The sequence below is a fragment of the Diuraphis noxia genome, unplaced genomic scaffold (genome assembly GCF_037042655.1).
Source record: "Diuraphis noxia isolate RWA-SAM2 unplaced genomic scaffold, SU_Dnox_SAM2 contig0005, whole genome shotgun sequence".
Taxonomy (NCBI): domain Eukaryota; kingdom Metazoa; phylum Arthropoda; class Insecta; order Hemiptera; family Aphididae; genus Diuraphis; species Diuraphis noxia.
The window spans coordinates 27192903-27207627 of NW_028301715.1; positions in this window are offsets into that span (position 1 = coordinate 27192903).

Here is a 14725-nt window from a genome sequence, read left to right on the forward strand (position 1 = left end):
ATATATTATATTATTATGTGCTTTATAACGTACCTGTGGTTCTACTGTGGTGGCCTGTATTCGTATATCTTCAGCGTATTTCACAATCAGAACTTTCCTGTGTTCTATAGTGTAGTTCATTAGGGATTTATGTGTATTGGACGAGTCAACAACAAAGTTTAAGTGTTAACATGAGGGAAGGTTCAAAGTACAACAGTGTTTATACAAAATGCGCGTATACGCTATCGCTATGTAGAATAGTGAATAACGACTGTCGAGTGTCCAAAGAAACAGTAAAAACTCGGCCCACTCAGTGTACCATTAGGTTCACTCGTGGATAATTTAATTTGCGAATCGATCATGACAATATTTGAGCATAATAATAATAATAATTATTATTATTATAATATGTACTAGATGGATTGTGCCAAACGGCCATCGAATGTGCGTCGTCTGTGCTAAACTATCGTGAGTATATAGTTTGTTGCCAAATCGATATAATATCGAACAATAGAGAAAAAGATGTCACTCACAATAATAATGTGTAAATATTTAAAAAACAATAACAATGAATTCCCAGAGGTCATGATGCCGAGGTTCATTTTATTCTTGAATAAAAAAATAACGAAAGGTAGAAAAAAATATTATGAAAAATATATATATACAAATATGTCATAATTTTATGTAACAATATAATTTTAAATATTGAAAATGTTTTTTTTTTAAACAATTTATTTCTATAAAAAATTAATACAATAAGCTAGAATTGGATATCACGATAAATTCTTAACTCAATCAACAGCAATAACTAGCCGCCTATTAATAATACATACATACGAGTATAAGTAATTAATATAGGCTACCTATAGATAATACGTATTAGTATACGTACTATTAATAATGAATATTTATAAATTTTTTTTTTTTAAATAAAATTTCAAATTCGCGATTAATATGATAAAATATGTGACAAATAATACAACTTTGGAAAGAAATGGAACTTTGAATACAGTTAATATACGAACCTAACGGCCTACGGGACTGCACAGGGAATTACAAACCAATGTTTTAAATTTTAAAATAACTAAATATAATTATTTTTTTTATTTATTATAATCATAAAATATTTCAGCACACATTATGCTATTATAAGTAGTTATTTTTTAATTAAATATTTAATTGATTGGGTACCTGTACATTTTTAAACAGAAATACTTGCACAAGTACTTGACAATTGAAAACAACGCTCTAGTGTTAAAGTGTAATCCGAAAGTCAGTTAGCAACTTGCAATTCTTTTTCAAATCTATTAATATAAAATGATATGCCATGTTAACTGATACACAAACGATGTACGGCCGTAATATGCATATAAGCCACACAACAATTCGATACCCGTCACGATGCATTACTGGGCTTAAGCCGTAGAAGTAGAAAAACCATGCTACCCCCTCGGCAGTTTGCGGGGTTGTGGCTGTGGTTGACTTTAATTTTATATTGCGTCGTCGTCGTGTAGGTAGTTGCGTAACAGCCGTACTTTACTTAACTGTCAGGAGTTTCGTTTAAGACTAAAAATCAATCGAATAATAAGAATCAAATCAGTGTAACGAAAAGAAACCCTACCTCGTATATACACGTATTGTGATTGTCAATCAATGAAACACATTGACGACCGATAAGTGAAGCCGTGAAGGTTTATTTGATCACTCTCGATCGAATAAATGATACACTACTAGCTGCTCGATTCAGACGTGGAAGCCTCGCCGTCATATGCGAACAGTGCACAATGCCGAAATCATTGAAAAAGCCGGTTTTTATATTGTATTATACGTTTAGCAATGAACCGTAAACACTTTATTCGCTGGTAGTAACTGTAATAGAACGTATTGTACATCTATGATACGGTAAATCGATGACAGATAAATACCAAACTGAAGTGTTTTGACGTTAAATTTGACAAGACGCATTAGTTTAATCATTGATTTTATAATATATTATAGGTGTTAAATATAAATGCAATGGTTTCATACTTGGTAATAGGTGCCTACTACCTACGTACCTATTCACATAAAATGTAAATAATATAATATATTTTTCTTTACCGATGATCGGGAGCAAGCAATGGAACGAGACTACTTCGATACGAATATTTACTCGGAAGATTATTACTACACGTCACACACAGAGCTTAGGATTCACCAAGCATGTTCACCCATATTTTTCCTTTAATAATAAATCTGTTTAAATTCTGGCTTTTGAAAACTACTCGTTCAAAATTTGATTCTGATACGTCAACATTTTTAGAAAAATATCTACTAAATAATTCATTGTAAAAAGTGGTTCTCGTGTGAAAAGCAGAAAGTTGTATCTATACAGGACAACACTTTTAAGCCTCTTAGGTAACATAAAAATATCAATAATTCGAAAATATAGTCTTTAAATATATTTGAAAATTCCAAAAATCAGATTTTGAATAACTGTATTATTAAAGGGAAAAAGTCATCCCCTTTTTCTCATGCTTGGTGATTCACCCTATACCTGGTGTTTATTATGTCTAATGTAATAAATATCATATAAATTATATTTTATGGATATTATAATATCAATATACAAATATATAAATATTTAGATGAGTCACGCCACTTGATTTATTTTTTATGGGTGTTTAGTGTTTATGACTCACATATTTGTATGCCATATAATGAACTATGTAGGTACATTGTACATATTATAAAAGAACAAATATTAATATTTACTTTAAATTTAAAATTTTTCCTTTATTTTAAAATTTTTCTACAGTAGAAATAAGTATTCAATTTTTTAAATTGGGTATATTATTATTTTTTGTTAATTTTCAATAAGGAATATTTTAACACGATGGTTAACTGGACGATACTTAAAATATAGTACATAAACACCACGTAAACATATAATGATTTAAAAAATAATAGTATAACTAAAAGAAAATAATTGAGTTTTTTTATTCATAACATCGTATTACCCACGATCTGATATAGTAGTAAACACAGTTCTCTTTAACTGAGCATTGGTTTTTACATATTAAACGTTATAAAATAAATGTTACTTACGATTAAATTTTAAAATGTTTACATTAACTCAATTAAAATATAAATTCGCATTGAATAATCATTAAAATAGTATAATTTATTGAAATGTTATTTACAAAACTGAAAGAAACAACAATAAGGAATCATTACAAATAAAAAAAAAGTTTAAGTAAATTATTTATTAGCTTTAGCTGACTATATGAAAGTATTGTTAATTTTAAAGCAAACTCATTATTTGTCTCAAAAATGAAACGTAAAAATAAATTTTGCTTCACTTACGTAAACTATTAAAATAAATACTGGGCACCATCGTAAAAGTTTAACTTTCTATCTTATTTTACTTTTACACAATACATTTTAACAAGCAGTTTTTCAACCTCAGTGAATACGTTTAAGGACATTTCTTGGATATACAAATTAGAGTGATATTATGCAACAATTTAATCGACCAGAGGTTTGTTTGAAGTGCAATGGAATTTTTGTCACGCTTTCCGTATATACAACAACGACGAGATTCGGTACTAAAATTTAGTGAGATCTTTGAATTCGTAATACTCAAATTTTGCTCAATCTCTCTGAAGATTGGTGGACAGAGTTTAATACAGTGTCGGTTGAAGTGTTATTTGTCAAAGTGTCGTTTACTTAATATGTATCCTATATTAGACATTATTTAATCTTTTTAAGTCACGCATACAGAAGTGTATCCACAGTTTTTGTTGGAAATACAAAAACATATGAGTGAAGCAATCGATCTGTTGTTGGTGTGCAAAAACAAAAATCTAGTGAACATAATAAATATAATTTCATGAAAGAGAGCGACCAAACCGTGTATTCATATTGTATGGGCAATGATTAGGATTGGGTTATCCTTATTCCTTATAAATTAAAATCACCAAGTAAAAAACTTATAATATTTATACATCTTTAGTTTAATATAACGATGATTGGAAACGAATAATAAATATAAATACATTGTTTCTTAATTATTCGCAAGCAACATCATGGTAAATTATTACATTAAGTGTTGTTACTACAGTCTCCTGATAAGAATTACGCTAACAGCGGCAATTGTTTATTTACCACCGGATATCATTACCGCTTCCATTTATCACATCTAAGCTGAAGATAAAAAAACTATAATAATAACACAATATTGAACTTATACTTCAGATCGCTCAGATCGCTGACTATTTTGAGTATGATAATGAATTGTATTTTTTAAATTGTGTTAATAGACATTAATTCGTAAATTACTGTACAAATTCATGCGTTAAATCTGCCATATTTTTTATGAAAAAAACAAAATATAAAGTTAAAGTTTATTCTAATGTATTGTGTATCATTTATATATACCATATATTTGTTCGATATTCTTACACAATATTCTAGTTTGTTAATTTATTATATGCTTCTGCTCCTCCTGAATACGATTTTAATAACCAAATTGCTTTGCAATAAACTTACAGTATGATAAATTATTCTGTTAAGGGCGTATATTATACGCAAATGCTTATAATTGGCTTATCAAAGCACCTTAACTGCGAGATTAAAAGTGAAGGAAATTATTTTAATGTCACAAATATTCTTCTCTCTGTCTTTCCTTTCGTCTATGTAATTGCTAAAAATGAACGTATACCATTATATTATTTTATAAGTAAAATGTATCTACTTAAAGTCTTGAGATCACCAACGACAACTTACTATAAGTGAAGTCATTCTTTTGAATTTTTAATGGAAATTAAACCAAGGGCCGATTTGATATTCATTACTCACTAGTAGGTATTTAAGTTTTGCTGAATGCAGCAATGAAATAAGTGGTTTAGTAGGCCGTCTCTCAAGTTGCTGACATTAAATGTCAAGATACTAACGAGCTGTCAAAGGATTTTCAGAAATAGGGAACTAAGTGGTTTAGACCTTTCTCTTATTCACCTAAACAATTGACGATGAACAGCGCAAACTACTGCCCACCTTGTATAGCTTTTTTTAGGACAAGAATTAATGTATAAAATATTTGACTAGGGATTTTCCTACAACGCTAAATCCAATAAACGCAGTAAATGAATACGATACCACAATGATTGTTATAAGTAACAATTACTACACAATGCAACAATTTTCTGAGAGATTATATACATATATGTCCTTTTCGAGAAAAATATTGAGTGATAGATAATCATGTTTAGTACAACCCAAAGGGTTGGGGGGATTGAGCAATGGAGTGTTGAAAGCGACTTATTGTACGTATAAAGTTTTGAGAAATGAATGATTAAACGTTTGCTGAATCAATAATGTGTTAACGTTCGTATGAATATTATATCTACGCTTTTATTTTAGCCCACAAAATCCCCATGGGAACTCACATACTCGTAATAATACGAAACAAGCTCATGTTTTTGTTTTGCTTATTTAATAGACTTGCGTTTGTAAACTTATGCGAAGATTTTGAATGTATTGTGAATTTCTATGATAATAATTATACTACTTGTATAAGACGATCATTGTGCCGTGATTATAAATCGAGTATTGGATATAAAAACCCCGACACAAGTTTCTTAAAAGTTAAAATGTATTTTTTAGTATATTTATCTACTGAAAACACGTTGGATTCGTATCAAAAAATATATTATTTCTGTTTATCGGCATGAACATAAACATTATTCAATACAATCCTGTCAAACTTTTACTTTGCCACGTTTTTTTCATGAAATATGACCAATGATTTTATACAAGGTGTTTAAGCGTACAATCATTATTCTAAAAAGTTTCATTTTTTTTTGAAAATATTTTTTTTGTATTATTTGATGTAATTTCAAAACAACAATTATTTTCTGAAAAATAAAAATAATAATTTTGCTATTTTTTATCGTTATCAATTTTTAAGCTTTTACTTTTTTTTAATCACACCGTTAATTTGTTTATTTTATTTAGATGGACAATGATCAAATTTCGAACAAGTAATTCGTTAGTTATAGAATTTCAAATACTTATAACAGTTATAACTATAATGAACTACTTCTCTGAATATATTGAAATACTACAAATCATGTTATGCTAGAGAAAAAAATATTAAAAAATATGATATTTTGTATAGAACTTTGGTTTCAAAATCACATCAAATTATTAAAATTCAAAATTTTTTAAAATAAGGAGTGTAGACAAGTTAATGGATCACCTAGCTGGTGTTTTATATAATATATTTGCGTATAGTAATTACCTACTAATTACTCATATTAAAACGAGTATATATTTTCTGCTGATTTCTCATTTCAAGCTTTAACTTAAACATTATCTAAATATAAACTTAAATAATTTTATGACCATTCCACCCGTAGAAACTTTAAATGAGTTATTTTTATTTTTCCTTATTTATTTTACTATAATATCATGGTAGTTTTGAGGTTTTGACAGTCCTTATACTTTTCTCAAAATCTTATTTATTTATTATAATAATTATGGTAGGATATATTAAAACTTTGAAAAAGTGTACAAGATATTATTTGAACTATAGGTAATCTGCATTATCTCAGAATGTGTTAACTTATTTAAAATATTGTTATACGTAAGTTAAGTAATCATTTCTAAACAAAATGTTTGAGAAAAATAAATATTTTTACTATATGTTTGTTTGTTTTTTTTTTTTTTTTTGGAATCGTTGCATTTATCTTTGATATCATATTACCTCAAAGCAATAAATATTTTCCTTAATTTTTGACACTTATAAATCGAATTTTAAACGAGTAGGTATAGTCGATTAATCAATCGGTACCTATATATTTAAATTTCAGATAATCAGAGCAGTGGGTGACGCACGGGTGTATCTACTCTTTACCATTGTGGTTCTCTTCTCAAGTCGTCAAAACTTTAAATATTTATATATCATATCTAATGTTGTCTGTATAAATAATAAAAACATACAAATATGAAAGTTCAAGGAATCAAAGAATAAAAATAAAAATTAATTAATTTTATTGTTGAAATTTGAAATTGATTTCAATCTTACTTATTTGTTGACTACAACAACAGCAATTTAAATTTGGAACATCATTAAAACTTATATCATGCCATTTAATTTACAATGAATTATATTTTATAATGCAAATAACTATATTCGAAACTTTTAATGGAAGTTTTGAAAATAAAATGCAACCTATAGGTACCATGTTTTCTTATTGATTTTAAAATAAATGTAGAAAAAATGTTCACATAATATTATGTACTATTGTACGATTCACCATTAATAATGTGTAGTATATTATTATATAGGTGGTTAGTATAATGGTACTCAGATCTGAAGAGTAAATATAGTGAACTACAGTATTGATTTAAGTTCAAAAATATTTTATCGCCTTTGATAATTTTTTAGTTTCTAGTTATATGAACTGAATTTTTGTAAATACTGGGTGTATCCGCATTTAATTCTTATTTTTGTGTTCAAAAAAATAATAAATGTATACATAATCAGATGCAAGTAAATATTAATAATGAAACATTTGTTTTGATATCTCCACTCTCCAGTGGCTGTTTCTGTAGTGGATTTACTCTTAATAAATAACAAAATAATAATAATTTTTATAAAGAGAAATAATTTGATCATAAGTAAAAACTTAAATAAATAAAATAATTTCAATACCCATAAACAATTTTTTATGTCATTCAGCTTGACTTTATAAATACATGCACTGTTTGATTTCGTGGAAATACTTAATAACTAATAAGCTTTGACATTTTGTTATGCGTATAAAATATCATTTAAAAATATATTTTTCGTCTTAAACGTATTGAATATTATACTTTTATAAGCCAATTGATTAAATAACGAAATAATAATGCAAAAAATATAGGTATATCAATTTACACATCCAACTAAAAATTGTTAGATATCTTACACTGAATACGGTAAGGTTACTGATGGTTTCTGATGGTTGAACACTTTTCAGGTAAGAAAATAACCATGAAAATTATTATTAATAATAATGTATTTTTTTAAACTAAATTATTCTCATAATTTCAACGTCACATCTAGTTGTATAATATACTGTAGTATTCATAATTTTTTACATATCATCAAAATTACTTGAAATGTTCTAATTTTTTCTGTATTTTCTCTTTGAAAAGTTATTAACAAAGTGATCACAAAAAGATTGACTAAGACTATATTTTAAAGCTGAAAGTCAAAAACAGAATTTTTCTAAGGATAAAAGCAAATAATATGAAAAGATGAATATCTATAAGAGATTAATTTAAGCACTATCACATAAAATACGTTATTCATGTTCAAGTTCAACGATAAAATCTAAAAAAAAAAATGTACACAATATTTTGTTATATTATAACATTGTTAGTTGTATTTTTCTTAACCAAGCTTAAGCGAATATTTTATCAATTGTGTATCTAATAATAATTTCTAGGTATTTTATAATAATATAGGCTTACCCTGAGAGAAAGTTAACACATTTTCGCAACTAGTTAAAGATAAGTAACCTACCTAAAAAAAAAAAATAACTAAACTAAGTTAAAGTTCATTTTAAAATATAAATTCTTTTGGGTAACTAAGTTACTGTTACTTTAAAATTTACCTCACACATATACATATATTTTATATTCTGCGAATTAAAGATAACTTGGTTGAATCTTAGTATTTGCGTAGAATAATAAATTAAATAGAACACGACTAGCTTTTATGTGATAATTAGTATACACTGTGGGTACTGTCGGTACTGAGAATAGTTGTGGATGTGTATTAAGTACATATAAAAAAAGGTCTGTAGTTTCGACGATTTTATGGTCATCGATTATCAAGACATCATGAAGTAGTAATAGATTAAAGTAAACATCTTACACCCATCATTTTAGGAAAAATATGAATATCTAAAATTTCAAAAATTCTTGATTTTATTCCAATATTCCATAATTTTCTCAATAATGACCATCAAAAATGTATAATGTAATATTACTTCAGTACTGTGGAAATTATGGTACTAAAGTGTTAGTACGATTTACCAGAAGGTAAATGTCTATAATGATACACATACATAATGATATATATATATAGTATACATATAGTATACATATATAGTACCTATGTATACACATCCGCGAGTTATGTAAATTGTGTGTATATGCGTGTTTTATTTTATTTACCAGAATTATTTCTTGGGAATGTGGTATCTAATATTTATAGAAAATAGACCATACAAAACTCTTATTGTGAGTATTCCATACACCGCGCGTGTACTATTTTATGAGCAATAGACGATTTGGTTTTTACTAATAGACCGGACACCTCTTCACGTTTCCATCGCTTATAGGAAATAGGAGATGCTTTTCGAATTCTAAGTTACTCTAAATTTTGATACAGTGCAATATAATATAATTATATTATATTATATATAGGTAAATACATTGATGTTATGTATTTGTATAGGACAGATCTATGAGTAAAAAGTATATGGTTGTATGTATTGTGATAATTATGATATCATATTCACATAAATTCCTCAATTCGGTAATTTTTGATAAAAAATAAAATTTGTAAAAAACAAACAATTCAGTAAGATATGAGCTTAAATTATTTTAAAAATAAATAACAAAGTTATTTTCTGAATTCTGACATTCTTTTTTTTTAACTATACCTACTCGTATTAAATTAAAAGTGAACAAAAGAAAGCAACTTTTAACTAGCCACTGTCTAGTGTCTAGCTTATTTGTTGTTGGATGGATTTTACGTTAGTCTGTGTAGTCGACAGTGTACTCAATGAAAAATAAAAGATCGAATTCAACATATTTGTGGTTCGAATAATAAACCATTTATATTTGACATTAGTTAATTAGTACATATGTACATTTGTGAAACGGAAATGTACGTGATCGTGAAATACGAACAATAAGTAAACCTTCTTAAGGTAATTATACAAAAATAAAATTATATGAAATAATAATAGTAAATGATGTTGATAAAAATAAATAAATGTATTTGTTTAATATTATAGATTACTTAAGATAATGAAAACAAATAATTCGTCAAATATGTTCATATTCTATAAAATCAACAGTGGTATTATGCACATCCATGAAAACCGTAGCGATGGACATCATAGGGTGTTATGTATTCATGTTATACATATACAGTAGATGTAACATTTCAAAAAAACAAAAACCATTATATACCTATGTAGTATTTTTTTTTCATACCACACACATTTTGATAGGAATACGAAGACAAAGAAAATACACCATTGTTCTTTCTAAAAAAGAGCGTGGAACGTATACTAGACTTAAAAATATGCAATGCTGACGTCATATCAAATATCCTGAATACCTACTGTTTCATTGTTATAGAAAAAAATATTTAAATTATAAAATAGTCTTATTAAAATTTCGGAATGAGTTTTTTTCTTCAAATTTTCCACATAATTTATGGATGAATAAAATGCTTTAACAGTTATGGAAATCATACCAATCTTTCGCTATTATTGTTCAAAATGTACCCTAAAGTTTGCATGGTTTCTAAATTCTCTTTATACATCGACATAGTATACTTTTATATTGTATTCTGCATTTCTAAGTTATAACACAATAAAATGCATAAGATTTAAAAGAACGGGACACTAAATCTTAGTTCAGGATTTTATTATTTTTATAGATTTTTGGTACTCAAAATGAAATTTAATACTTCTAGAAGAAGTTTTATGAATTTTTTTATAGCATATAGTTAACATATATACATTTTTTACTATACCCTTTACAATTTATACGTGTAAAGATACAGATGTGGTCATATGAATGACATAATATTGTCCTTTAATTTTTGGACAAAAGTGTTAAATTTGAGTCCTAATGTATTTTTAAGGAAAAAATGTAATCAGCGTTATTTTTGGAACAATCTGTGAATAAGCACAAGCTAAAATGTTAAATAATATAATTTAACATCGGAAACTCAAAACTCGAATAAATTATAACAACTGAAAGTATGGTTTATTTGAATAGCAACATATTGAGTATGATTAAAAGCAAATTGAAAATCACATTATTAATTTTTTTTTTTTTTTTAATTTGGCTTTGGCAAAGTTCAATTCAATCAATTTTGTAATTTCTTATTTACATTTACTGTAACCCATATGCGCCCAAGAGTGTCCCAGTTGTACGCCGAGAGATGTGGACATATTACTCGCAAGTATAAAATACGTCGAGCAGGTGTACAGTCAAAAAGCATCTGTTTGGTATAACGTCACCATTTTAACATGTTAACAAAAAAATAATAATATTTTTTTCAAACATAACATAAATATTCTTTAATATTTTTAATAAATAATGATACGTATTACAATATTCGCAAAAAAATGCGTAGATTGATGAGCAGTTTTTCAAAATTTAAATAAATTTGTATGCCACCGATGGGATAAACGACTATTTCGTTTAGTTAATCCAGTCAACAAATAAAATCCCTCTTTGATAGGAGTTATTAAAAAGTTTTGATGGTAGAAATCGTTTAGTTAATAATATATATTTAGGATTCATTTTTGTAAACAATGAACTCTACAAATCCGATAAAAATAAATGTCAGTACCTATAAAGTAACTATCACTGAAGATTATAATTTAAGCATTATAACATCATTATAATTATAGTTATCAGTTTATCACTATACATTTTAATACGTTTTACATGCGATTAAAATAGGCAACCTTTTAATTAATTATTTTTAAATACTAAATTTATATTGGACAATAATGTTATATAAAATATGCATTACACAAAGCCACAAAGGTATGATTTACTAAAACAAATATGGTAGATACAAAAAATAACTTAATTGTACATTTTAGTACCTACTTAAATTTTATGGTTTCGAATTCTCGTGGTTCTATACCTATAAATATTTTTACTTATGATCGATACCTAAATACATATAACTCGTATAGTTTTAAACTCACTTGGTTTTTATGACCAATAAAAGTATTACATTCTTAATTTAACTTCTAGAATGTTTTAATGAAAATATACAATTCTACTGGTCCCCGTTTAAATTGTATGAGAACCTACCGATATTGCATACCCAGTACGCCATGTTATATTATACGTACAATTAATGTTAATAGTGACATTCTAAGATCAAAACCCAATCCAATATTGTAAGCACAATAAAAACAAAATACTTAGCACAAGTATTAGGAGCAAGATAATATCATTGATAATGAAATAATGAATGATGTGCTTATATCACGAGCATTTTATTATGGTAAGCTTCTGAAAAAATGGGACCCATTATTTCCATTGTATTGTAAATATTAACCTCAAAAAGATTCATATTATATCTGTCTCTATTCAACAAATGGTCTAAACTGTTCATATCTGTTGCAGCAAAAAGACTAAGCCCACATACGAACCTTATATAGTAGGGGTAGGGCACTTATCTTCATTTTAGGAGTCACAAATGTATGAAGCTAATTTGGAGCGAGGCGGATTGTTAAGAGATGTTTATAAAATGATTACCTAATTAAATGAAAACACATTTTTCGTTTTGTGAAAAATGAAAGAATATTTTTTTTACACTGCACAGAACATTATTGTTTAGGTTCACATCAAGCAATGAGATTTTACTTTAAACAAATGTTTTTTTAAATATTATATTTATTAATTTTAATCTATGTTTGGTATCAGGAGCCGCACGAGACTGACTCGAGTCACCAAATGTGGCCTCGTCGTGACCACCCCTGTTATACCTATAAGCTCATCTTATCTATTTTTTTATTATTAGTAAACCAGATGCGGTTATAAGGAATAATTATTATTTTTTTAACCAACTTAATTTTTGAACAATAAAATATAATTAACGACGATTATTATTTGTAGCATAAAAAGAACAATAAGCCATAGCATATTTTAACATACAAAGTACGGGGCACTAGTGCCCTCCAGTGATATTTTAATGCTACCCACTCGTGGGTGATCGTGTCACACTGCCACTGACTAATACATTCTCATAACGACCGATAGGTACCAATGTCAATTATTATGTATATAATATATGTATAAAGAACATAAAACTATTTTAAGCTTTCGACTCTTGTATAGTTTATCCCATACTATATAATAAACAATAATAATATTTTATTGAATGTAGAATAGAACATGTCACATGCTCACAACTATTTTGTCGGAATTGTTTATATTATATACCTATTGATAATATAAATTATACGAATAGATATAGTTGTGCTGATGTAGTACGAAAATTGTACACGTAATTTTAACGATGCTATCAATTTCTTCGGAAGTCGTCGATCGTCACCGTAAATTGAAGGTTGGGTGGGAATAAGGTGCTATATTACAACATTTCTAATTTTCTACATATTTTGAATTTTCGTACTGTACTCCTGATGAAAGACAGGCGAGGCGACCATACACTGTATAGGTAAATTTTATACTACTTTTATAAAATTGTTTAGAAGTGTTCATATTTCATAGCATTGTTCTGTGATTGAAATATCAAATACTTATACTCGTCCAGGGCCGGATTGGATAGTCTCATTAGTCTCGACCTTTCGAGAAATATTTTTCAATCGGTCCGTAATTTGCTATAAAAGCCCATATTGGACGAATTTTAGTATTAATAAATAGTAATGATCTTATCCTGTTTGTTGACTGTATACCTAGTGTATACTATTATAATATAGCTGTCATTAAAATGCTAAGTTTCTGGAATCTAAAGAGAAAAGAAGGAAACTACCTGACCCAGAGTTATACCAGAATCAAGAATTTATACAAACATTTTTTTCCATAGATTCAAACATATAATTTTAAATTTTAACACATATTTTTTTAAATTCAGATACCTACTGATAGAAATGTATATACTCTGTTCTACTTATTTTATCAAAGTTTTATTATTGAAAAATCGGTTATTTTGATATAATAATAATATCTCAAATTCTCAATCAATAAACCTATATCAAAATTGTTGAGATAGGAGAGTTGATTTTCTTTCTATGTTCCTCTGGTAGACAATTTTATTGAAGTGCCACCCAGTGAAAATTATTTAAAATATGCTCTGCAATAAGCATAAATGTTTTTAACACTTTTTGTTTTTGTAGCTAAATTTCAAATTTTACGACTTAATACTATACGTCAATTAACTTTTTTTTGCAATAATAACGTATTATATTGAGGTATTTTAGTTATTTGTATTAAAGTTACGTGGTATTTTATTTTACTCCTATGCACATTCTTGTACTTTAAATCTTTATTGAAAAAGTCCATTAAAAAATGAATGTATGTCAAAAATGCATTGACAATATACTTTATACGGAACACTGTGGTTTACTGTAAGCTCTGATATTTGTTAGATTCCTTTTTATTGTGTGACACAGTTATGTACGTCCATAGTAATGGTGAAGCGGACAATGGGAGACGCATGCAATATATTATGTACGATGCACCTGAAGCTATTTCAAAGGTCAATGGGCCACCAGATAATGGTTAAGCTACTGACTTTTCTTATGTAGACACCAAAAAATTTTTATTAAAGAAGAAAAAAAAAACGAAAACTTGACAGCTGTCCAATTCCAAAATAATTTATTGTATCTAGGTAAGGTAGGAAAATACTATTATTTGTATATTCTTAATTTTTTATTAAACGGAGGAGATCCACTAATTTTCTACTAAAAATCTCTCTCGTGTG